The sequence below is a fragment of the Bos grunniens genome, chromosome 22 (assembly GCF_055505025.1).
Source record: "Bos grunniens cultivar Pamir isolate PY7600 chromosome 22, Bosgru_T2T1.0, whole genome shotgun sequence".
Taxonomy (NCBI): domain Eukaryota; kingdom Metazoa; phylum Chordata; class Mammalia; order Artiodactyla; family Bovidae; genus Bos; species Bos grunniens.
The window spans coordinates 41,318,353-41,345,968 of record NC_141186.1 but is presented as its reverse complement, the minus strand read 5'-3'; the positions used below and the strand labels follow the sequence as shown (position 1 = coordinate 41,345,968).

General features: G+C 41.9%; 1 protein-coding gene and 1 pseudogene across 21 annotated transcripts in view; both read right to left on the bottom strand.

Moving 5' to 3' along the window:
* Positions 1–27,616, bottom strand: part of FHIT (fragile histidine triad diadenosine triphosphatase) — a 1,549,085-nt gene that overhangs the window by 682,070 nt on the left and 839,399 nt on the right. The window lies entirely within an intron of this gene.
* LOC147348325 (zinc finger and SCAN domain-containing protein 5C pseudogene) lies at positions 582–26,989 on the bottom strand (annotated as a pseudogene). The gene has a single exon (XR_015151454.1). The product of XR_015151454.1 is annotated as a zinc finger and SCAN domain-containing protein 5C pseudogene (transcript).

The following is a 27,616-nucleotide window of genomic DNA, read 5'->3' as shown; positions in this document are numbered from 1 at the left end:
GCCTTCCTAAACCAGACTTCCACAACCTTAACTTACCAGGATTGTTGGCATACACAACCATTATTCTTTTTCTGTCCAAGTGGATAGACAAAAGGCCTCGACTAAGTGGATAGACTAAGTGAGAACTGCTCTGTGAGTATGGTCTGTTCCAAAGACCCAGAGTACCCACAATCGCAGGTCCACAGAGTACCCACAATCGCGGGTCCACAATTGTGTCTGAAAATGTTTCTCAAAAGCCTAGAAGTGCACTGTCCAGTATCATACCTGGTAGCCACAAGTTGCTATTTCTATTTAAATTTCATCAAATAATTAAAATGTCATTCTTTGGTCAGACTAGCTATATTTCAAATTTTCAATAGGGGTATATGGCTTAATGGCTACTATATGGAGGGACGGCACAAATACAGTTCCACTAAACTGTTCTGGCCTAGAGTAACATTTCCTCACTTGCTACTTTAACCAGGGTTTATGTCAAGACCAGTCAGCGGGTTGGGCTCACATGTCAACACTGGTCACTTTGAATTGGCTTCCCTGAGGAGGAAAAAACTGCACTGCCTGAAACAGCGATGTCTCTCTGGGTCATAGTGCTGGGACATTAGGCACATATGTCAAACAAGACCTCTAAAGACCTTCTATTAGCAGGTCTTTATATAAATATAAAACCACCAAATATCGAAAACTAAGACTAATAGACCTCAGAGATTATCCATGTCTCTCCATGGGCCACTTTCAAAATAAGCATGAAAAAAGTTTTTCCCCCAGGCACTTACAGTTAAATAAAGTTTTTATATATTTTAAATATATAAAATATATTTAATATATACAAACTTTTAAATAAAGTTTTATATTATACCAACCCTAATCACAATCTGGGCTTGCCTGGTGGCTCAGTCAGTAAAGAGTCTGCATGCAATGCAGGAGACTCGGGTTCAGTCCCTGGGTCAGGAAGATCCCCTGGAGAAAACGGCAACCCACTCCAGTATTCTTGCCTTGAGAATCCCATGGACAGAGGAGGCTGGTGGGCTACAGTCCATGGGGTCGCAAAGAGTTGGACGTGCTCTAGTGACTAACACTTTCACTTTCAGAATCACAATCTAGGTCGAATCCAAGACAGAGCAGTCTAACTAATTAAGTCAGAAAATACTCTACAAAAGGGTAATAGAGACAAACTGATAAATTTTTTAAAATTCATGTTTACCTCTAAATAACACTCCTCTTTTTTTCTGTTGAGTAAACAACTGTGCCACTGGTAACAGCTCTAACCTAGCGTTCATATTCTTCCCTGACAGAACTCAGTAATCTCATCAGAGTTTTTCTTCTCCTAAGGAATCATTTTAGGGTCCTCTGACTCCAAAAGGCCTCTCGTAAACCACACAGAACTGTACACAGCATATCAAATGCAGCATCTGGTCTAGCATGTGGAATTAGGCAGAGAATGAGAAATCGGGCCTCTAGCTATCAGTGGCAATCATCTTCCCAGACACCGCCTCCACTCCCTGCGACACCAGCTTTACCTGCCAGAGACCTCGTGCTGATGTCACAGTTACCTGGTCAAGTCAAATTTAGCAGTACACGAGCATCAAGAGCAACATTTCTCCTTTCGTGTTGTCATTCACTATCTACTTAGGAGGCAGACGCTCCATTCATTATCTACTGCAAGTCTAAACCGTTTGAGTTGCATTACTAAAATGAATTGGCAGTCAAAACAAAGTAATGAGGATGTATACTGACTGAAAAGTAGGTAGGGACTAGGGGTCTCTATTGTGCTGAATTTCCAGTGAAGGCTTAAAACTTCGATGACGTCAGAGTGGTGTAGTTTATTTCAGCTGGGACCACTGGGTGAGATTTCATTTCATTAAGGCCTGAAGCACTTGCCGGTCATGGCTGTGACTGGTAATAAACCATAGGTCACTAGGAACTTGAATTAGGTATTCCTGTGTCTAAATCTCTACATCAGTTGTTCTCAACCAAGGGCCCATTCTCCTCCTTTCTCGCCCCTTAGCAGTATTCAGCAATGCCTACTAACGTTTTCGCTTGAGGGGCTGCTGCCAACTAGTGAGTAGAGATCAGAGATGCCGTTAAACATCCTGCAATGCACAGGAAACCTCCCTTCACAGCAAAGAATAATTCAGCCCAAAATGTCACTAATTTCAAGCTCGAAAATCATACCCTGAGTCTATGCATGGTCTCTATCATTTATTTGATTTTTTAAGGATTTAACAATTTGCATGGACATGCACTCCTGTCAGGAGGGGAGATTCCTTCTGTCCATTCACAGATTTCAAAAGCTTAACAAAGTCACTGCTACAATTGGTAAAAAGATACATCTATTAATAAAAATATTTTTCATTGTGGGCTATTTTACCATTTGTTCAATCTTCTCTCCCTAACTAATTAATAGGCTAATTTAATTTTTAATCTATCATTTGCATTTAAATATTGTTGGATCAAGTCCTTACTGCCAAAAAGACATTCATTACTAAAAACCAGAATATGACCATCTTGACAAACAAGATATTTTCTGGAAAAATGTCAAAATTGCCTTATAATTTTAGAGAAAGTTTTTTTTTTTTTAAGTTCTAGAAGTACTACTTAAAAATAATGCCTTACACAATTCTTAAAAGTTCATAACAGAAATGATGGCATAAAGCATAATTAGGTGGTATTAAGTTATTACTCATCTTTGAGAGAATCCAACTATAGTTGGAAGGTTTGGTATCTCTGTGCCTGTTCAATAATTGGGTACAGTATTTTTCTCCCACATGTGCTACAGAAGGTTAAAGAGAACACACAGCAGTTAACCCCTAATTGTTGATTCGTCCTGTTTTTGCTAGGTCATTTTCTTACCATGTAAGAGTCAGTGTTATGTACACACATGTGTGGTACATACACATATGTACAAAGAATGAGAATCAATATTCCTCAGCACTTTCTCCCATTAAAGGCGTAATTAAAACCTGGCAACATGCTGTGTTCACCTGTTACAACTTTCTTTGTCCTAAGCCTTTAGTAGCATTACCAGTAAAAGAAAATATCACAGCTTTAACTGCAGAAGAAAATGTTTGCACTTTGAAGGTAGGGTCTAAACCCTCAATAATAATTGAATACACCAGACTAAACTATTCACTGAGAAAAAAATGACACCGTGTATGTGCTGTCATCTCCAAACCTCACTTTTTCTCTGAATTTTCAAATTATTTCATAAAATACCGGTGATGAGTAAATAAATAAAAGTGACTCCAAGATACCTTTATCTGGTTCAGATGTAAGTTCTGATGTGTATGATATATTATATTTATCTTAAAAGTAGGAACTACTTCAGAAGGAACCTGGATCTTCCAATGTGGGAAAATAAAATGGTACTGAAGAATTATTTACAGGGCAACAACGGAGAAACAGACATAGAGAATAGACTATGGACATGGGGAGAGGGGAAGAGAGGGTGAGATATACAGAAACAGTAACGTGGAAACTTACAATACCATATGTAAAATAGATAGCCAACAGTAATTTGCTTTATGGCTCGGGAAACTGAAACAGGGGCTCCATATCAACCAAGAGGGGTGGGATGGGGAGGAGATGGGAGGGAGGCTCAAAAGGGAGGGCATATATGTCCAACTATGGCTGATTCATGTTGAGGTTTGGCAGAAAACAGCAAAATTCTGTAAAGCAATTATGCTTCAATAAAAGATAAATTAATTTTAAAAAATCAATATTTTATGTGTGGATTCTGATGTCACAGTAGAAACAGAAAACCTGCAAAGAGGAAGCAGGCTTTCACTCATATAAAATTTGCCAAAGGATAGCTCCATTTTGAATCACTATGGAACCTAATTACAAAATCTTAAAAGAAAAAATCACCACTTTAAACCAAGGTAGCCCCTCAGCACACTCAAAAGATACACAATTGTTCAAAAAATGAAAACAAACTTGCTATTCATTTCCCAAGTACATATAACACATCAAGACAAACCGGGTGTGAGAGAACAAAGCTAGAAAGCAGTTATATACTAGCAAAAAAAAAAAAAAACCAAAATCCCAGACATCATTTAAATGAAAACCTGTTGTCAAGAGTCTAATTTTATGCTCAATGCATTCTCCTCCTTCTCCTCTATGCAGCTTTTAAATATGCTCATCTTGCTGTTAATTGCTCAGTAATGGACATAGCTTTCTAAGCAAAACCCTATTATTACAGCAAAGAAAAATGAACAGGTAAGCTGTTAACATAACAGGCTCTTGTTACAGTTAAAAAGAAAAAAAAATCAAGCAAAATAACATTTCCTATATAACCAACATCTAGCCTACCCTGGTGTCCTACACATGCCTACTCTTCATTCTGCAACTTAAGGAGGAACAGAAGTGAGAAATATCCTCTCCAGCCGACTGAAAATACAAGGCAGCCATTAAGTCTTGTGACCACAAGCCAACCAGCCTCGGTGGAGAGGTATCCACTGAGGATGAAGCTCTCAAATCCTCAGTAACTTTTGACATGCCTCAAATAACCCACAAAATACAGAATACATAGGTCTATGTATGATGAAGGTGAAAGTGGAGAGTGAAAAAGTGGGCTTAAAGCTCAACATTCAGAAAACGAAGATCACGGCATCTGGTCCCATCACTTCATGGGGAAGATGGGGAAACAGTGGAAACAGTGTCAGACTGTATTTTTTGGGGCTCCAAAATCACTGTGGATGGTGACTGCAGCCATGAAATTAAAAGACGCTTACTCCTTGGAAGGAAAGTTATGATCAACCGAGATAGCATATTCAAAAGCAGAGACATTACTTTGCCAACAAAGGTTCGTCTAGTCAAGGCTATGGTTTTTCCTGTGGTCATGTATGGATGTGAGAGTTGGACTGTGAAGAAGGCTGAGAGCCGAAGAATTGATGCTTTTGAACTGTGGTGTTGGAGAAGACTCTTGAGAGTCCCTTGGACTGCAAGGAGATCCAACCAGTCCATTCTGAAGGAGATCAGCCCTGGGATTTCTTTGGAAGGAATGATGCTGAAGCTGAAACTCCAGTACTTTGGCCACCTCATGCGAAGAGTTGACTCAATGGAAAAGACTCTGATGCTGGGAGAGATTGGGGGCAGGAGGAGAAGGGGATGACAGAGGATGAGATGGCTGGATGGCATCACTGACTCGATGGACGTGAGTCTGAGTGAACTCCGGGAATTGGTGATGGACAGGGAGGCCTGGCGTGCTGCAATTCATGGGGTCACCAAGAGTCAGACACAACTGAGCAACTGAACTTAACTGATACAATTCTTAAATGTAATAGTAAAATCTATACTTCTGGGCACAGTAAATAAAAAGCAGTCCATCTGAAAGCTTAATTTTATAGTATTTAATTACCACACTTTAGAGATAAAGATGCAGAAGACAAAAAGAAGAGAAGAAAACAGCAGCTCTGAACAGTCATATACATGGTTATATATATGTTAGTTATCCTAAAGGCATGTAGAGCACAATTCTTATGAGTTAAATGTTAACGTGATTTTACAGTATTACTCTAAGAGGTCACCTTGAATTTCTTCAGTGCTCTGGGAAAACTGTAAAAGGTTGTGAGTATCCTTCTTTACATGAAATAATAGAAATAATAACTAACCTGGACTTCCCTGGTGGTCTAGGGATTAAGAATCTGCCTGCCAAAGCAGGGGACATGGGTTTGATCCCTGGTCTGGCAAGATTCCACACAACGCAAGGCAACTAAGCCCAAGCACCAGAACTACTGAGCCCAGATACCACAACTGATGAAGCCGCTTTCCCTAAAGCCCGTGCTCTGCAAGAGAAGCCTCCACAATGAGAAGCCCAAGCACTGCAACTAGAGAGTAGCCCCCTGCTCTCCACAGCACATAACTAACCCTCCAGTGCTAATGATGTAGCTGGTGATGCTATACATGTGCTAACTCAACCCTAGGTTACACGTGAGGAAACTGAGCCGTGGGGCAAGTAACTTGGTCAGAGGCACCCAACAAGCATGCAGCAGAGCCAAGATTTAAGGCAGGAAGTGTGGTGCCACAGACCATGCCTATTGGTCTCTTCTGCCTCCAGAAGATTCCCTCCGTTCCCACTTTCTCCATGCTCCCCCATCCTCCCATTGTTTGCTTAGCACCAAACAGCCAGGATCCACAGCCATCATGTGTGAGCTGCACATTTGTCAAGAATCACTGTTCTGGCAGCACATTGAGCGGTTCAAGGACTTAGAACACCAAGAAACAAGTCAGCAGTAATGATAAGGCAGTAACTCTTGAAGGGCAACCTCACCTTACAGTGTCCATAAAAGCATCTGCAGTTATTGTACTATTCCCTTATTCCTCTTCCTACACACCATCCCTATCTCAGCAGAAACCAGTGACTACCCTGCCCACTCCCTCAAATACCCAGAGAACAAGAGCCACACAGTTTTTGGTAAACAGCAATCTTTCTTCCGGCTGTCGTGACCTCGAGGTCCACTTCTTGTCTTTTCTTCAAGCAATGTCTTGTGTTCTACACACTGCTACCATCACAGTATACAAGGCCGAAACCACTAATCTAAAACCCAGGACTCTACCTGCAAAAGACTAGCACCCAACAAACCAACAAGCCCACAGCCTCACTAAGGAAGGGCCTATTGTGCACCACAGTGGTGCAGGGGTAAAGAATCTACCTGCCAATTCAGGAGACGAAAGAGACATGGGTTCGATCCCTGGGTGGGGAAGATCCCCAGGAGTAGGAAATGGCACCCCCCTCCAGTTCCCTTGACTGGATTCTTTGGACAGAGGAACCTAGCAGGCTACAGTCCATGGGGCCACAAAGAGCTGGACATGACTCAGCATGCACACAGGCACTGTGTACCCCAGGCAATAAATGGCACACGCCTGACATGCATCCACAGTCCTTTAAATCAGAACCACCTGCACTACAAGCATGAGTTCCCCGCGGGTTTACAAAGGATAAGCAATATGTCCAAGACTTCACGGCTAAACGGGGTTGAAGGCAGGGTTATAACCAGGATTCTGTTCTAGAAAATCCATACTTGATAACACTGTTCTCTCCCCTCCTTTGTCTAAGGATATCTTATTTACTCCTCAATTTCTTTCCCACTTGTCTGCATTCTCCTTGGAGGCAGTGAGTATGCTTTCTCACCCTCACATCTATTATACTCCCTAAGATGGGTGCTGAACAATCAAAACATGAGAGGCCAGCACTTAGCACCCCTAAGCACCTAAGTGGTTATGGTACAAATGGATGTGCACAGATTAGGGTTAATAGTAGAATTATAATCAGTACAGTGTAGTATTAGAAATAGTATATTTAGAATACTAATAGAAACACTGAACTTAACTTATGTCTAAAGCATTGTTATACAAGAGCCCCGAGTTTCCAGTTTTTTGTCACCTTCCTATCTCTGTCCTCACTCTTCTCCATCACTATCTCTCAGTCTCTTTCTGCTTCTTTCTTCTCTCCATTTTTCTCAGTCTGTCTGGTTCATACACCATCACAGTTGCCACTAGTCACTGAAGCTACTACATTAACAAACCATACACCTGGTCAACAGTCTCGTGAAATATTCTTCACATTTGAGATAAAACCCTACTGTGTAGATCACAACAAACCGGAACATTCTTCAGGAGATGGGAATACCAGACAGCCTGATCTGCCTCCTGAGAAATCTGTGTGCAGGTCAAGAAGCAACAGTTAGAACTGGACATGGAACAACAGATTGGTTCCAAATCGGGAAAGGAGTACATCAAGGCTGTATATTGTCACCCTGCTTATTTAACTTCTATGCAGAGGACATCATGCAAAATGCCAGGCTGGATGAATCACAGCCTGGAATCAAGACTGCTGGCAGAAGTATCAATAAACTCAGATATGCAGATGACACCACCCTTATAGCAGAAAGTGAAGGGGATCTGAAGAGCTTCTTGTTGAAAGTGAAAGAGGACAGTGAAAAAGTTGGCTTAAAACTCAACATTCAAAAAACTAAGATCATGGCATCAGGTCCCCTCACTTCATGGCAAATAGATGGAGAAACAATGGAAACAGTGACAGACTTTATTTTCTTGGGCTCCAAAATCACTGCAGATTGTGATTGCAGCTATGAAATTAAAAGCCACTTGCTTCTTGGAAGAAAAGGTATGACCAACCTAGACAGCATATTAAAAAGCAGAGACATTACTTTGCCAACAAAAGCCCATCTAGTCCAAGATATTGTTTTTCCAGTAGTCATGAATGAATGTGAGAGTTGGACTATAAAGAAAGCTGAGCACTGAAGAATTGATGCTTTTGAACTGTGGTGTTAGAGAAGACTCTTGAGAGTCCATTGGACAGCAAGGAGATCCAACCAGTCAATCCTTAAAGCAATCAGTCCTGAATACTCATTGGAAGGACTGATGTGGAAGCTGAAATTCTAATACTTTGGCCACCTGATGTGAAGAACTGACTCATTGGAAAAGACCCTAATTTCTGGGAAAGATTGAAAGCAGGAGGAGAAGGGGACAACAGAGGATGAGATGATTGGATGGCATCATCAACTTGATGGACACGAGTTTGAGCAAGCTCTGGGAGTTGGTGATGGACAAGGAAGCCTGGTGTGCTGCAGTCCATGGGGTCAGAGAGAGTCGGACACGACTGAGTGACTGAGCTGAAATGAATGGTATTGATATGATAAAGAGCTCACCTCAACTGCACCTCAGGTAGCTTTCTGCACAAGACACGTTCCCTAGGCTAAGTGGCCCTAAACCTGAAAACACGTGATGCCTTTCCATCTCTCCAATATATATATAAGTGTGTATATATATATAGTCTGAATGTGCCCACACAAAATTCACATGTTTGGATCTGTGCAACCGTTATGATAGTGTTAGAAAACAGAGCCTTGGGAGGTGATTAGGTCATGAGGGTTGAGTCCCCATGGATGGATTAGTGCTCTTATAAAAGAGATCTCACAGGGTCCTCCCTGGTGGTCCAGTGGTTATGAATCTGCCTTGCAAGGTCATGGATTTGATCCCTCGCTGGGGAATTCTGCAGGATGTGGGGAACATCTCACGTGCTGTAGAGTAACTAAGCCCTCACACTGCAACTCCTAAGCCCACGCACTCTAAACCCCATGCACCACCACAGAAGATCCTGATTGACAAAACAAAGACCTGATGCGACTAAATAATGAAGATTTCACAGATACCTCACGGAGCTCCCGAGATGCTTCCAACGTGAGGACACAATGAGAAGTCTGCAGCACAGAAGAGGGCCCTTACTCAACCATGCTGCCACCTTGATTTCATGCTCCAAACCTGTAGAACTGTGAGAAATACATTTCTTTTGCTCATAAGCTAGTCTGTGATATTTTGTTACAGCAACCTGAACAGACTGAGACCTATATGCACTGATACACAGTTACATTCCTTTGGAACACTATGACATCTTTACATAATAATACAGCTCACTCTACACACCAGTTCTTATTCTGAAAGTTTTCCACACACCCTCTCATGGAAGCTGTCTCCAAATTTCTACAGGGACTACTATCATCTGCTTGTGACAGACGAGGAGGCCGAGGTGCCGAGTGGCTCCGTAACTATCCCAAAGTCACAAGGTTACCAAGTGGAAGATACTCATTCCTAGAACCCACTTTCTGAACCCAGTTTCCTGCAGCACCACTCTGGCTGCTTTTGGTCAACCTGGTGGTACTCTGTGTGGCAGGAAGTTCCTCACTGAGAATTACCCCAGTTTCCACTGCACTGGGACAGCGTCATGCTTGTGTAGGTGCTACATTTAGTAATTCATTTGCATTCACTAATTGGTTTTCTATATAAGATGTTGGCTAAGTGTGGTCCCTAGGCCAACAGCATCAGCATCAATTGGGACTGGATTAGAAATGCACATCTTCTGGCCCCTTCCCAGACCTGCTGCATCACAAATCTGGGGCTGGTCCCCAATCGTGTCAGACTTAATAAGCCTTCCAGGTAATTCTGATGCACGCTAGAGTTTGAGAATTACCACTCTCCCCCCACTTTTACTGAATGTTTTAGGTAATGGTCTCTTTGAAGACTCACTGTCAGAAATGAGGATAGAAAATGCACAGTGAGGCATCCTGCTTCACAACACCCAGGGGCACATTCTGTCTACAATTCCTCACACTGTCACCTGTCCTCACACATTAGGCTTTCTGCTCATGATTTCCAAATTATAACCACCTAACAGCTTCTAAAATGAGTGTCTGGCTTGGCAGATTTCAAAATGCTACAAAAATAAGTATCTCTGCTTCAAGATAAGGCTCATCCAATGCAAACAAGAGGCAAGGCCACAGCTGACCCATCATTCGACCTGTGAGAGCCAATTAATTAGCCCTCAACATAAGTATCATATTTATGTGCCAAATATGGTCTATAATGAGATCCTTACCATGCAACCATATTTCAAGCAATCGTTCAATTAAGTCAACATTTAATTACAGTCATTTCCTTCATTATTTATTCACTAGCCTACAATACACCTGTCAAAAGAAACACTTCTTGCTTGCTTGTCTCCTTCCTCGAGTCCTGTGTATACCTCCACCAACCCCACCTCCCTATTTTCTCTCTTAAGCACCACACACATTCTTGGGGACTTGGAGGCTACTGAGATGGCTGACCATCTCTAGTGGTTGGTGGAGACTTTGATCTGTTCTACTGAGAACCCTTTTCATACATTCTCATAGTACATCTGTCAGCTGCAATTAGGGGGTTGCAGAGCTGTTGGTGATAAAGTGACATTTGCTCTAAGCATTGTCACTTTGAAGAATACCCAAGAAGCACAAGGAAAATCAATATAATTACAAGTCATCAGCTTCAGATTTGATTCACTCACTTGCTTCAAAACTGCCAAATGAAAATAATTTCAGTTTACCTGAGTAACAATAGATGGATATTAAAATGTTATAAAAGCTTAATTTTGAATCTCAATTTCTAATATTAAAAAGAGGAAAAGCACTCAGTCCAATTTTCTCTAGTCAGAAAACTCTAATTCTTCACAAAATACTTGCAATTGAGGGCTTGCCTGATAACTCACTAATGTAAGTATTGAAATGGATGTTTTAAGCCAAATGCTTACTAAACTCTCTGCTGCTGCCTTTACAAAAAAAATTTTTTTTTAATTCTAATCACTGCATGGGACAGAAGGTGGCACCCAAATAAGGTATTATTTATTGACTTATTTTTGACAGAAATGAGTGTGTTTATTTGGAATTTAAATTTCACTGGTGATCCTGTATTTCATCTGGCCGCCCTGCCAGGAGCATTCTAGTTTACAATGAAATAATGTCTAACAGGAAGACAGTCAGCAGCAGCCTCAGTTTCATGATGAAGTACTGATAACCAGTGAGACATGCCTTCTTTGGAAGAAGAACAACACATAGCAAAAAGTTATAAAACCACGGTCTATAGCAAAGTAGGAAAACAAACTCCCAGGGGAAAATAAATCATCATTCAAAGATCCCAAATGATGTGAATAGAACCCTACTGGGTTCCAGTATCCTCCTAAGTTCTTCACAGTTTGTATCACAGAGGTAACAAATCATCCTGAATGTCCTCCTTGGCGCAGAAGGGACTTGGGCCTGAGGGCAGGATCGTGAGTGAGCGATTTAGAATGGCTTTCCTGGTGATATACGAAAGTCGCCAGCCGATGGAAGATTCTGTGACACTCGGGACACACGTAGGGTTTGAGCCAAGAGTGGGTGCGTCAGTGAACACTGCGGTCCCCACTGTGGCTGAAGGGCTTGTCACAGAGCTCACACTGGAAAGCTTCTCCTGGGTGCGGGTCCTCTCATGAGCAGGCAGTGTGGAGATGCTGGTGAACTTCTTGGGGCACAGATCACAGCAGTATGGCTTCTTGCCTGTGTGGATCCACTGGTGAACCCCAAAATTTGAAGGCTGCATGAACCTTTGACACAAATACTGCATTTAAAGGAGCTCTTGCCTGCATGTGTCCTCTGGTGCAGAGTAAGCTGAGATTGATAAGGAAATTTCTTGCATACCCTATATTCATAGGATGCCCTACCCCAGGTTTCTTTTCCTTTAGGAAGACTGGTGGATCCCACAGTGCCAGGTGAACCAATGGAAAGAGACCCAAGTTTTCCTGAGAACGCTTTGTCCAAAGATGTGGTTTCTTCTTGACGCACTTCTTGGAATGTGGGGCTGTTGGTCCATTTCCTTTTGAAACATGGGTGACTCCTAAGAGAATGTCTTCTGAATCCACTGTTAGTTCAAACTTCTCCCTCAGGAGCCTTCAGAAGTCCAGGCTTTTCAGATTGATGGGTTCTTATCTCTTCCATGTCTCCCATCAAGTCCTTCTCCAAGTTCTCCTTGGGTGCCATACCCTCCATTTAACCTCTTTCAGGAATGGTCTTGGGCAAGGGACTTTTCTGGTCCTGCTGGCCCTTCTCTGGAAGTATAACACTGACCATAGACCAGGCCTCCCTGGATAGGTCTCTTTCATCATCCATGTCACTGAGCTCAACTTATAATATCTCAACGTCTGAGTTTTGCACCAGAAATTCCTGTCCTTGTATACTGACTATGGTTCATTTCTTCAGTTTCTGCTTATTTTTTAGCACATCCCCCAGGTCTTTACAAGTCTCCACACCACTTTTTTTGACTAAGACCTGGCACTCCAGCAGCATGCAGATTATGAACCACTTCAGCACCAGCTTTTCCATCATCTACTCTTTGGTGCGAAGATCTGGCCTCAGCCACTGATAACAGAATTCACAAAAGTCTTCTCAGATCCTGGACGGGGCTGAATTTCTCCAAACTGCTAAATGTTCTGAAGCTAACGTGCCATTTTTCAGGGTCACAGTCTGGCTTTTCCAGAAGTATGCCTTGGCGTGGCATGGATGCTGGTGACTGATGCAGGATGGCCTGGGACATTTCCACGAACCCAGAAAACCGTCTGGTCCTCAGCCGTATTGATGAAGTAAACTTGCAACAGGACTCTGAGTAAACACTTCTAGCAGCTGGTGCCTAATTTTCTCCTATGGAAAGGGATTTCTTCTTTTCGTAAGCAATAGGGTCATTGTTCAGTTCAAAAGTCTCCTTGAAGCCCTCTTGCCTTCATTCTCCTTAGCTGGGGACTTGCTCTCAAACTGTGAATGTATTATTTATAATCAATTCAATACAGTGAATAGTTTGATTACCTGGTATTTGATTCTACTATGCTCACATTTTTTTTGTACCAACTGTTATGAAAAAAGATACGCTCGCAAAAGGAACAACTAAGGATGAGTTTCTTCAAAACTTAGAAACTAATCAAACAGACAACTTCTAGCAGACAGTATGGGCCACTTCCAACCGATAAATGTGTACAACACATTGCTTAAAGAAAGACAAAGCCCAAAGGCTGCCCCATACAAATTTTGTTTCAGTTCAGTTCAGTTCAGTCGCTCAGTCGTGTCCGACTCTTTGCAACCCCATGAATCGCAGCACACGAGGCCTCCCTGTCCATCACAAACTCCCGGAGTTCACTCAGACTCACATCCATCGAGTCAGTGATGCCATCCAGCGATCTCATCCCCTGTCGTCCCCTTCTCCTCCTGCCCCCAATCCCTCCCAGCATCAGAGTCTTTTCCAATGAGTCAACTCTTCGCATGAGGTGGCCAAAGTACTGGAGTTTCAGCTTCAGCATCATTCCCTCCAAAGAAATCCCAGGGCTGATCTCCTTCAGAATGGACAGGTTGGATCTCCTTGCAGTCCAAGGGACTCTCAAGAGTCTTCTCCAACACCACAGTTCAAAAGCATCAATAGTTCTTTATTTTAAATTGTCAACCTTAAAAATTCAAGAGACTGCACTGAAGATCTGTAGATTTTCATCACCTCTTGGAAAACTGGTAACAGTGAGCTCTTCACCACATATGGCAACGCTGGCTGACTTCACTCCATGCTTCCTGTCTGTTTTCCTGAGAGCCTCTGAGACTGTCATCCTACTTCTGTGTTCTGTGGTAGTTGGAGGAACATTATCTTATTATCAGCTTGGAGTCATCCAAGAAGATACTAAAAAGAGTTGGGACAGGCGGTAAACTTGGGAGAATTCATAGGAAAGAAAACGGGGAGTGAAGGCGGGGTCCCTTAGGATATAGTTATGGTGTAAACAAAGCCTCAGGAGGAAAGATGCTGGACGGACGTTTGGGGCGAGGTCAAACAGTGAGTGGGCTGGTTGGTCTGACTGGCTGAGGCGTAGCAATGGGAGTAGTACCAGGAAGGCTTGAGAAGCCTAGAGGGTGACTGAAGAGAGCCTCGGATGCCAACTCAAGGAGCTTCTGGGACATTGTCCAAGTTACAGCTTTTAACTTCTTTTTGAGAAACAAATCAACTCACTCTGCATGCAATTTCAGTGTATTTAAATGCCCACTTAGTGTGGACAACATGTGCTACCTAACAACCCCTGATCTTTTCAGTCAAGGAGTAACATTTATTAAATACTATAGTAACCTGGCAGCAATGGTGCCCAAACTCAAGGAGGCCTGGCAATGGGAGCACAGAGAGCATTTGGCAAGGAAGGAGAAAGGCTAAGGTGCAACAGACAGTTGTTAAGCACACAGGCACCCGAGTGCTGGGCTGTGTTCACATTCTGACACTACCAACTCTAAGTCCCACAGTCTTCTACAGGTCATTTAATATCTCTGAGCCTCAGTTTTTTCATCTCCAATGGAGGAAATAGTACCTACATAAGAGGACTGTTATGAGAATTAAGTGAGGTGATATACTTTATGTTGTAGCTGTTCAGTCACTAAGTCATATCAGCTTTTTGGGACCCCATGGACTGCAGCATGCCAGGCTCCCCTGTCCTTCACTCTCTCCCAAAGTTTGCTCAAACTCATGTCCATTGAGTCAGTGATGCCATCCAACCAACTCATCTTCTGTCTCTCCCTTCTCCTCCTGCCCTCAATCTTTCCCAGTATCAGGGTCTTTTCCAATGAGTCAGTTCTTCGCATCAGGTGGCCAAAGTATTGGAGCTTCAGCTTCAGCATCAGTTCTTCCAATGAGTATTCAGGACTGATTTGCTTTAGGATTGACTGGTTTGATCTTGCTGTCCAAGGGACTCTCAAGAGTCTTCTCAGGCAACACAATTCAAAAGCATCAATTCTTTGGTGCTCCCTTTATGCATACACTTTACAGATACATAGAATAGTTCCCAACACAAAGAGCTCAAAAAAATATTAGCTGTGCTGCTGCTTTCAACATCATCCCCACCACTACCACTTAAGAAATGGCACTGAGTCCTGAAAGGTGGTGTCTGAACTTTCGTCTATGATCTTGGACATAGAAATGTAAGTAAACAAATGACAAACAGGTTGTGAGGTAAGAATATATACAGGACTCAGTTATCTTAGAAATGTGGGGGAAAGAGGTATTCAGAAGTATTCAAAGATCGCTGCATGAACCTACAGCTGGGTGATACAATAAGACAGGATAGAAAAGGTCAGAAAAGATGATCATCTTTGAAGAAGTCATATTTAAGGTGACAGCAGAATGATGGAGTGCAACTATTCAGAAAGCAGTTGAAAAGGCAGAAATAGAATCCAGTGGCAAGAACTCAGACAAGAGGCAGATGTAACGGCTAGTGATGTTCGGTGAGATTAATTTCCACAAGATAAAGAGATGAGGAGCCACATCATCACGTCCATCATTACTAGGTAATTTTCACCGTGAGCTTCCCTGGTAGCTCAGTGGTAAAGAATCTGCCTGCCAATGCAGGAGATATGGCCTAGGCCAGGAAGATCCCCTGGAGAAGGGCACGGCAACCCACTCCAGTATTCTTGCCTGGAGAAGCCCATGGACAGAGGCGCCTGGTGGGCTACAGCCCATGAGGCTGCAGAGTCGGATACAACTCACAAGGAAACAACATTCACTATATGCGCCAACGGCCCTAAGCATTTCACATGGTCTGTCTTGTTCAGCCCTCAGCATAACCGCCTCCCCATCTTATAGATGAAGACGCTGAGGAGGAGAGAGGTTAGGTGCCAGCTTCTAGGCAGTACAGATGAAAACTAAAATCCAGAGCCCTGACTCTTTTCTACATGTCTTCCCATAAAGGGAAAGAGAAACCCTACATGCGTTTATAGGCAAAGAGAAAGATATATGATGTCAAGAGGCGAAAGTGACTGAGTAATGCCTCGGAGAAAGAAGGCAGGTCATGAGTTTACGAGCAGTGAGCAAGCCATCACAAGGCTCACCTGTGCTCTGAACACAGAGAAAAACGTGAAAAGAAAAGGAGGAGGAGGAGGAGGGAGGGTCAGGGGGCTAAAAGGCAGGCAGGTAGACTTGGTAAGTTGAACTCTAGTTATGAAAGCAGCTCATCCCAAGACCAAGTGCCAGTCTCCATTAGAACGTAGAACAAGCAGCAGGATTTCATTTGCCCAGTTTCACACACACACACAAAAGAAGTGGGTACCCGAATTCTGAATTCACATTCATTTACAATAGAATTTGGGAATTACCTGTTGTCCTTTTCACCAGCTTGGACAGAGGTATCATATTTTGCTTGGAAGGTTGCCAATGTTTAGAATTTATCCTTATAAAGACACTGGGCTCAGAGACACATGTCCTGTGGTAGCAAATAATACCAAGTCCACAATCACCACAACTAACCCACCACTCAGCAACCACAACCACAAACCATACACAGCACCATACCATAGCCACAGCAACAACTAACACAGAACAGCTAACACAGAGCTTACAACCCATCAGGCACCTCACTAATTGGGGCCAATACCCCATTTCATTTAATTTCACAGCTACCCCCTTGTGGCTAGTCCCAGGTAGGCCACATTTACAGATAATGACCTAAGGCTTAGTACACAATTAACATACTCAGTAAGTGGCCAAGACAAGTCAGTCTTTGAAACCAGTCCTATCTCCCTTTGCTACTCATTGTGTGACCTTCTTTTTGATATCTGGCTAAGTCCCTTGGAACTTGAAACATCTATTTATTCCATCAGAAATTTAAGAACTTATTTGTTCTGACAGCCACTACAGCATTATATAAAGTTCATGGTCGCCGTACATGCTCTCTGTCACTCACAGATAGGCATCTAGAGAAAGCGGCTATGTGGTGTGGGAAAAGAGAAAGCCGTCTTGCTCTCTGGCAAAGTTTGTAAAGAACTGACAAAAAGAAAAAGAAAAAAATGTAACGAAGATTCTTCCTATGCTTTGAAAGAAGACAGTGCTTGGGGGGAAAAGAAAATACCACTCTTGTGCAGAATGGAATGATTGTAATTGCCAAGGACATTTTTGATTAGGAAATAAACACAAGATTAAATTATAGGTACTGAGTGAACGGAGGCAGACACAAAAGGTTACATATTGTATGCTTCCTTCTATGTGAAATATCCAGAATAGATGAATTCACAGAACCAGAGTACAGATCAGCGGTTACCAAGGGCTGGGCGGGGAGGAGGGTGGGGAGGAACTGTCCACTGGGTCAGGGGTTCTAGTCTGGAATGATGGAAACGTGCTGAAACTGGATGGAGACACTGATGGCAACAACACCTTGAAAGTACTAAACCCAACTCCAAAATGGTTAGTTTTCTATGAATTTCATTTCATTAAATTATGTTTAAAATGGGAAATGATTAAATTCTAGGATGTAGACTAATACAGGGGTCTTCCACATTTTTTCCAGAACATTTTAAAAAATTACTATGAAAGATGAAAACCTTTTCTCTCTCATGTTCGAGCTCAATTTCAGGGTAAGTCAGGAAGCACTGTTTCCCTCCCTCCCTCTTTACCCCTCCCCAACAAAATCACATATACAAAAGGTACCATGGCGACAGTGAAACTTTTCTATGGGTTAAGCCAAAGCTACAATATAAGAATATAGGAAATGAATCACTTGGTTAAACCAACTCTGTACTTGGTGGCTCAGACGGTAAAACGTCTGTCTACAATGTGGGAGACCTGGGTTCAATCCCTGGGTCGGGAAGTTCCCTGGAAAAGGAAATGGCAACCCACTCCAGTACTCTTGCCTAGAAAATCCCATAAACGGAGGAGCCTGGTATCCATGGGGTCGCAAAGACTCGGACATGACTGAGCGACTTCACTTCACTTCCACTTTACTGTGAAGATGGTACCCACTCCACTCCAAGTGTTCAAAGAGTAACTTCATCTGCAGGAAAGAAAGACTCCTTTAAAAACAATTTAGAGGAAGAGTTTAGTTTGTGATCTGTTTAAGTTCAGGTCTGACCAGCAGACACTGGGTCAGAGTTTAATACTCAAGAGGTGTATTGCGGGACAGAGAGGAAGAGGAGGAGCCAGCAGGGACGGCAACTTCCAGATCATGAAGCAGGTCTGACTACTGTGAAGGAGGGGCAAAATGTAGTAGGTTTGGGAGAGAGGAGTCTCAAGCTCCTGAGTAATTTGAGAAAGGTTTGGCATGGCCCAGAAGAAGCTCTCGAGATAGTCATCCAAAGGAAGATGTTCATTTATCACAATTATAGGTGTGTTCTACTAGCTCACCAGGGTTCATTTAACAGCAGCAACTGGGTTTTTGAATCAATTTTGCTCCATAGATCTAAGCGGCACATTTTTGTAGAACTATATTTGCATATTTTCAAAGTCACTGTATGTATAGATTTGCCAGTGAGTGAGCTCTCTACGTCCTGCAGCAGTAAGAGACAGAAGGGTGTGACTAACTGAAAAGTGAAATTGATACCCAGTTTTATTTTAAGGAAAAGTTTCTGCAAGTTATCTCCTCTAAACCTGTGAGGTATATTGCTGAGTTGGGAGGGGAAAGAATACACACAGCAATGAAAGTATAATTGTCCACCTCCTAAGCAAAATTTCAGGCAGTGAAGAAGCTAACCAAATGAGCAAGTGAAAACCAAGGGTGTAAAGCACAAACGGCAAGTCAGATCCTGCACATCAAGTGTGGCAGTTAATTAGCATTAATTGCAAGTTTTACAAAGATATATGGATTTTTTTTTTTTTGGTCCATATAACCATATGTGGAACAGGGTCACTCACATGAAGTGTTAGCACTCCCCTATCCCAAATGAGTAATAAACCTGTTCTATTAGAGCAATATGAACATTTTATAATGTATCTGTCAGTTCTGTACTTACAATTTTTGTCTGAAATCTAGAGAGATACTTATGATATGTTAGAAAACTATTAAGCTTACCATGACCTAATAAATCAAATTACATGGGAGAAGTAAGATACCTGGAATCGGTCTATGTCATTTCACAGGAACCAAATTAAAGTATTATTTGCATAGTATATAGGCAGAAACAAAGTCTTCGGCGAAAAAATCTGGATGTGTAACAAGAAAAGGCTTTAAATTTTAATACAAATAATAAAAGCATTTAAATATGCACAAATAAGTACATCCCTATATAATTTTAAAAATAAGATGGTTTAGAAGAGGAAAGTAAATACTGGGTTGGCCAAAAAGTTTGTTCAAGTTTTCTGTAACATTTATGGAAAACGTGAATGAACACTTTTGCCAACCCGATACTCTGCTTAACATGGAGTATTTTGAAAGCTAATGCTCATACATCTATTTGAGGTTGGATAATCAGTCCCTCTTCACTTTCTGTCACCTTTCCAGTCTTTGTAGGAATAATTTGTTAAACAGGAATTAAATAAACCACGTTAAAGTCATCTTAAAGTGTTTCATTTATATCCTAAGAAACAAAACATTTTGAATTGTTACAGTACCTTAAATTTAAGGGCTATTGAGGAAAGATCTCTGTGGAGTTTTGTTTTTCCAACAACATTATTTTTCCCCTAGTTTAAAGTGAATATGGGCTTCCCTCGTGGCTCAGAGGTAAAGAATCCTCTTGCCAGTACAGGAGACATGGGTTCCATCTCTGGGTCAGGAAGATCCCCTGCAGGGGAAAATGGCAACCCACTTTGATATTCTTGCCTGAGAAATCTCATGGACAGAGGGTGGTGGGCTGCAGTCCATGGGATTGCAGAATCGGACATGACTGAGCGACTCAGTAATAACAAGAAAGTGAATAGAACAGCTTCTTCAGTTCTTAGCCCTGTGATGAAGGAAATCATATCCTCCAACATTTTGTGAACACTACTTTCCCTCAAAGTTAAGTTCAAGGAGACAGATACTATCAACGACCTGTGCGTTTACTGTCTCCCACTGTGACCAAAAGCCAGGATGCTGACTGCAATCTGATTACACATCTGTCTCACGCTGAGCTTTGGACTAGCTTCACCTGGGATCTGAAGAGTAGAAACACCTATTTCCTGGTCAGTAGTAGTCCAACAGTCATGCATACAATGGAGCAATCAAAAAGGTTGGACAGATGAATATCCCCTTTCAGAGGATAAATTACCTTTTCCTGGAAAATGATTATTGGCTGACAATGAGGTGGCAATTTACTTCCCTCCAGCCTATAATAAACAAAAATACAAAGTAGGACACCATTTACAACAGCTGTGTGGGTGATTATAATCACCTTTTAGCCTGGAAACCAGTCCCTATCTCATCAGCTACGATACATAATTTTCCTAGCCTTGCATACCTTCCAAAAGAAAAGCTTTTGTATATCCTATCTCATCAGTCATTTTATATATATATATATATATTTTTTTTTTTTTAACATTTCTATGCTTTCTAAAGTTTGCTTGGGCAAATTCTGGAAGATAGCGAAGGGCAGGGAGGCCTGGCATGCTGCAGTTCACGGGGTCACCAAGAGTCAGACATGACTTAGCGAATGAACAACTCCTTTCTAAAATGAGAGCTTTCATGTGTCTCAGCTTGGTAAGCTGTCCCTACCTCCCCCGATTGCCAGACTCTTCAGAGTTGGAGATTTCTTTTGAGGGAAACCCTGTTTCTCAGTTCGGAGCACCCTCTTGTTCCTGCCCTCAGGAAGGCAGTTCGGTTATGGGAACAGGACAAGAGAGCAATGATTGACCTGGCTGCTCTAGGAGGATAACAGCATTCAAGGTAGAAAAATAAATGTTCTTTTAGGTAGGACTGCTTGTTTCAGGGGTGGGAGGGGGGCTCTTGGTGATTTAAGAGACTAGACCGAAGCAGGAGACATTGCAACGAAGACTATGGCAGCAATTAGACAGCACAGGGATTTGGGAGTCGTCTCTAGGTGCTGTAATAAAGCAGGGAACAGTACATGTTGCGGATGTGGAGGAGATGGAAGAGACGCTGAATCAAAAGCACAGGGTGAGGACCCCAAGTCCTAAAAAGAGCTTGAGAAGAAGCTCCAGTGAAGAGGATGGCCTAGCTTGTGCCAGCAGACTTTGCATTGTTAGTGGATTCTGCTTCGTCACAGAATTACCCTCTGCTCTCTCAACACCTCCAGGAAAAAAAATCTCTTAGAAACAATCACTTTAGGTTGGTAATCTAGGGGACTGGAGGAAGAGGTAGAGATGTGCCTGTCGCCAAAGGCTGAGTGGGGATGCCGGCCTGGACAAAGCAGGAATCTGGAGCAAGAGGTGAGAAAAACGCAACAGGAGCGTGGACTTCTCTGGTGCTCCGGTGGCTTAGACTCCGTGCTCCCAAGGCAGAGCTCAGGGTTTGATCCCTGGTTAGGGATCTAGATCCCACATCCTGCAACTTCAGAGTTTGCATGGCAAACTAGAGATCCTGTGTGCTGCAACTAAGACCTGGTGCAGCCAAATAAATAAATACTGAGGGAAAAAAAAACACATCAACAGGAGGGACCTCACACATGTTTGGAGTTACTGAGGGTAGGAAGCCGGCCTTCCTGCATCAAGTAAGATCGGGTCATTGCCTTTGGAACAGGACAAAGTGGCACTCAACAGACCAAAGAACTTCAAGGCATCAGGATTCAGTGAGAAAAGTTTGTTAGTCTAAACTTGAGGACTGGGAAAAGCAAAATTCATTTAATTGCTAATATTTAAAAATGAGTTGATTAAAGAAAAATCCATCATATTGCTTCTATGGTTAAAAAAAAATATGAGACTATCTGAAAATGTCAGCCTTGAATTCCTAGGTGTTGCATAGTGACTGCTGCCTTTACTGAGAGCACAGGCCAAAGAGTCTGTAAGAGACCCAGTGCTGACTGCCACCTACCACCTAGTCCAGTTCACTCAGTTACGTGGTCCACCCGCCTGGATGCACTAGTTCTGCAAACCCCAATAACACAGGATTTGAAGGATCCATCTATAAGGAAAGCCATTTTCTATGCATTGACAGTGGTTATTTTCACCTTGCCCCATAGTGTCTGCTTAATATACCTGTAGTAAATTCTTTGGTTCTGAACTTGCAAGTGAATTTCAAGTTAATCCACTAACATTCATGTGATCTTTATACCAGTTTAACATTAATGAAAGGCAAGTATGTGGCCATTTGTCACCAGATCCATTCTCTGCCCTTCCTGACCTGTGTTCTGCAAAGTTATTTCCTATGTATCTACCAGACCCATGTATCCCCTAACAGGTTAGGTTTGGCCAGTGAGAATCATCAGCAGGGTATGGAGGCCAGGAAAGGAGAAAAGATGGGTAATTCCTTGCTCCCATTTCTCATCATGCTCCAGTAATGTGTGCCTGCTCCCCTTGGACAGAGTCAGCTCTTGTGTGCCTCTGGCAACACATACGCCCCTCCTGGGCTAGAGAAGATTCCAGCTTCTTGCCAAGGTTAGTCCCCTGATTCTTCTCCACTCCCTATAATTCCCTGAGCCCTGCTCATACCTCACAAATAGTCCCTTTGCTCAAATTCCTCCCACTAAGTCCTCAGATTGTGCCATCTGTTTCCTGCTATGACTTGCAAGTTCAGATGTGAATCCCAAATCCAGGCACAAAAGCAGCTGGGACTGAAAAAAAATAACAAAAGGTAGAGGAAAAAAAAATGTAGATTCTGAATGAGTGTTGAAAAAAATTGGGAGAAGTGCAATCTTGCAGTTTGGTTTTGACAAGCCTTCTTCGCCTTCATCAGATACTCAAATAGTTGAGTGTTCTGGATCATTTCTTCTCTGAGGCCTTTCATTTCGTGTGTAATTAGAAACATGCCAATCTGCGATGATGGCAGCCTTCAAAATGGTCAGTCTGTCACTTTCACAGCCCTAACTCCAGACACAATTGCCTGCCTGATTACTAAGAGTCTTATTAAGGGACTATTGTCTCCACCTCCCTGCCATCTCCTGATCTTTATCATCTTCCATTCTACTTAAAGAAGGGTTTCAAAAGAAGATAGAAAATCCTACAGATATGCGATCAGACTGTATTCATAACCGAGGTAAAGTGCATCTGGTCTTGTCACTCACCAGTTTTGTTTTTCCATCTGAATCTAAGAATAATCTGCAATTGGTTGCAAAACAGGATGGAAGTTTTCCAAGGAGCATGTGGGTGGCAGAAGTCAACCATGATGGAAATTTCAAAGTCAAAGAGTCAGAATTGTTGGATTCCACTACAGCGGCCAGTTAACTCTCTTAACTCTTTTGATTATGATATTTAGTGTTATAAACTTTAGGTATAGCAACTATCCTTAGTAAAACTTATCAGATCTGGCAGATAGTGTCTCTTGAAAAGGACACATTCTAAAAACTGCCTGGTTTCTCTGTTGGATACGATGGAGAAAAATAAGCTTAATTTTTTTGTAAGTGATTAATCCTACTCACTTAAAAAAATCTATTACTGCAACCATATGTAGTAGATTTCTCACAGACACCTGTCTTCAAATTATCTAAGTTTCAGAGCAGAAAGCAGATGCTGATTTAGAAAATGTATTTTACCTAAAGTATGATTACACTGAGAGCTAGAAGTAGTTCAAAAATGGAACAGATACTTTTTTTGTTCCTTGAGGATTGAGGATATTAGTCACTGTATCTTCATTAATAAACACAGTGCCTGGCACATAACAGATGCTCAAAAGAAAGCGTTTGTGGCCAACCGTCTGAGGCTTCACACACTCTCAAGTCAACACTTGGACTAAGTGTCTACTCTTAAAGAATCCCTTTTCACAGTGTTGCTCATCCAGAAGTCAGTTCTTATTTGACAGAGATCCTACCGTACCACACAAAGGTTCTTGCTGGTTCTCTGTGTAGTTTACAAAGCATACATTGTAGCCTACAGAGGGTAATGGGAGCCCAAAGTCCCCATCTTCCTCAAGTGATACTTATTTCCTCTGAAAAGAAAAGCCCAGGTAGGCAAAGACAGAAAAAAGCAAGCACTGAAATGACCAGTGTGACAAAGCAGAATTGTCATGACAAAGTGAAGCAAAAAAGGAGACCAATGAGGTTTGTCTTCATGCAGCTTCAAAAGTGCTGGTTGTTAAAACTATCTCAAGAGCTGCTGGCACTTGGATTTCCTTTCAGCAGACCTGGAGCTATGCAATGTTTAAGCTCCTTTCCTGAGAAGCAGCCAGTGAAATTGAACAGGCGTAAACACATATATCTACTTCTAGATGACCATGGTCAAGAGCTTCTAAGCTTTCTTTAGTAGCAGAACAAATGCAGTAATGAAGACCAATGGTTACGATGATAGATCTTTTGGTGGTATTGAATCCTTTCAGAGACAGTTACACTTGAAAATTTGTATGGTAAATATACATATACCATCAGTCATCATGAATTAAAATTGTTTTCCAATAGCCTAACGCACCAATTAAGAAATAACTTGCCCTTCAGTAAAGATTTGTTCTGATTGTATCAAACAGGGAGAGGCTTACCTAGGTGCTAAGTTTTCATCACCACCCACATATCTTTCATCTGCATTGTTAACCTCCATTAGAAAAAAGGGAGACTTCTGTAGCTTAGAGGTCCCTTGGCAGCATCAAGAAACCCTGAGGCAAAGAAACCATGACAGCCCTTGGAGCAGAAAAACTGTCAACACTTGGTAAGTCATCAGAACTGTGAAAAGAATTTAAAATCTTCGCTCTAAGACCGAAGAGACTATTCATTACCTAACAAATGAACAAAAAAAGAATACATTTTAAACCGGGCCTTGCAAGAATGAGAATCTATCATTTTAAGCCATCAAGAATATACTAGAGGTTGTGTCAGGATTTAGCAGGAAAAAAGTCATTCATTCTTCAGGACAAGGTTTAAAGTCACCTCCTCTGGACACATTCCCTGGGCCCAGGTTGATACCTGTTTCATTGAATGTACATGGGTAGCTGTTTGTCCTGTCTCCATCATAGTACTGAGATCACAGTGTTACTTTATCTGTTTCTAAGGAGACAGTAGGCTCCACAAGACGGTCGGCCCTAGGACCATGTCTATCTTCTGAATTTCCAGTACCTGCCACTGGGCTTGGCTTTTAAGAACAGTAGATCTAGAATATGTCATACAGAGTGAAGGAAGTCAGAAAGAGAAAAGCATTGTATACTAATGCACATGCAAGGAATCTAGAAAAATGGTACTGATGAACATATTTGCAAAGCAAGACAGACACGCAATTGTAGGGAACGAACATGCACACACAGGGACAGAGGAGAGTAGCACTGACACATGTACACTTACATGTAAAACAGAGAGCTAGTGGAAAGCTGCTGTATTACAGCACAGGGAGCTCAGCACAGAGATCCTGTCGTATATTTCTCTTCCCCTCATGCTAGCTAGAATAGGGGTTTCTAACTGTGTTCAATTTTGCCATCTTGGTCCTCTCCTCACAATGCCTATGAATATTTACCAATTTTTAGAGACATTTTTGGCTGTCAAAACTGGAAGAATGCTAAAGGGTCTTTTTTCTTTTTTTTTTTTTGCAACCCTGTAGCCCACCATGCTCCTCTGTCCATAGTATTTCCCAGGCAAGAACACTGGAATGGGTTCCCTTTTCTTTCTCCAGGGCATCTCCCCAACCCAGGGATCGAACCTGTGCCTCCTGCACGGGCAGGCAGTCTGTTTACCACTAGCCACTACTGAAGCCCGTGAAGGCCAAGGACGGTGCTACATACCCTGCAGTGCAGAGAACAGTTTTCCTTCCATCCCCAACACCTCCTCCCCTGTCAAGAGAATGTCCACAAAGTAGAGGTTGAGAATCCCTGTGGAAGACTAATTTTTGTTGTCTGCAACTAAAAATGCCCACCTGTGCCTTCTAAGCCAAAATTTCCTCATCGGTAACAAAGCAACGATAATCACGTTTATAAGTGTTAAGGGGTTGCCTATTAGGTAGCAAGTGCTCATTATTATCAGATATTTGTAGTAACCATTATAATAAAAGTCAACATCTATTCTGCACTTACTATGGATATCAGGTACCATGATAATTATCTTAAAAATTTGTGCTATAATTGCATATTCCCTAGCGCTCAAAACACACTTAGTGGATTTATAAATGTTGATGAATGACTGTTTATTAAATGGACACACACACAGTCACATACATAAGACATAAAAATGTTTATTGGGGCACAATGCTCAAAACAGCAAATTAAATTCCTCTTATTCCATTAAGAATGCTTTCCTCTAAAAAGTTCCTGATCTTTAGAACAAGATAATCTTACAGGCAAACTCAAACCTGCCAAACTCAAATTGCCCTTCAATTCAGACAGAACACAATCAAACAAGGCGTGGTTGAAACCTATTACTGCTGGCCCGGCAGACCGCTGGAGCCAAGGCAGCCACTAATTCAGTCCTGCTACATGCAGGAAAGTGAAAGAGACACAGGGCACTTCAAATAAATCAATTTCCTTTATTAGCTTCCTTTCTTTATCGTTTGCTTTTACTGTATGTTTTGTGGATCAAGTTAATCATTTTCATGTAAAGATCAATCTCAATATACACTTTCACTTCAAAGTCGTCATCAGATTTTGCGGAGACGCCAAAATTCTAAAGGATGAGAAATTACACACTAGATTTTTCTCTCCAGTAGCCCAACCATTTGGATTGCTTTTTGACTATCGCATCCCCAAATCACCTTCTCTGCTTGTGGCAACCATTAGTGAAAATGTGTCCTTGCCAAGATTGGGCCCATTTCCCAATTTATGCCAATTGGATACTTGCCCCTTGAAATCTGAATCTTGATTACAGTAACCAAAAGACTCGAACGAACTGAAATTTTTGTTTCCAATAGTGATATCCTCATAAAACCATTAAGTAGCACTTGCTGTCTGTAACCACGTCTCTATCCCGTGTGCTGTCCATTCCCAAGTCTCATCTTCCAATCTCCTACAACCTGTACAGTGAACCACACAAGAGACTGTCAATATTAAGACATTGCTTGCTTTAACTACAATCTACTTTTATTTTTGCTTAAAATTAAGGCATTGCTATTAACAACTTCCTGGTAAAAACACCAGATGACTTAGGACATTACAAAACTCTACTGATACAAGCAGATGTGGATTCAGGGTATGATGCTTCTTTTTCTCCTTTATCTGACCTGTTATCCGTCTCAGGCCTCAGTTCATAGGTCTGTGGAGCAATAAACACTGAGAAAGTATAGCAATGAGAGATGCTTAGTAAGCCAAGAAAGTTGCCATTACAAAGGTTCCTATCGATTAGTCTACTTGAAACCATAAGCAAGTGATTACATCTTTTTGAATATTGTGAAGTTTATCTAGATCAAATACTTACTAAGAAGGATCGTGCAACTTTTAAAATAAATAATCAACTTCAGACAACACTCAAAAGTAAGATACATATTTAAATATTTGTGAAAGTGAAAAGTGAAAGTCACTCAGTTGTGTCTGACTCTTTGTGACCCCATGGACTATAAAGTC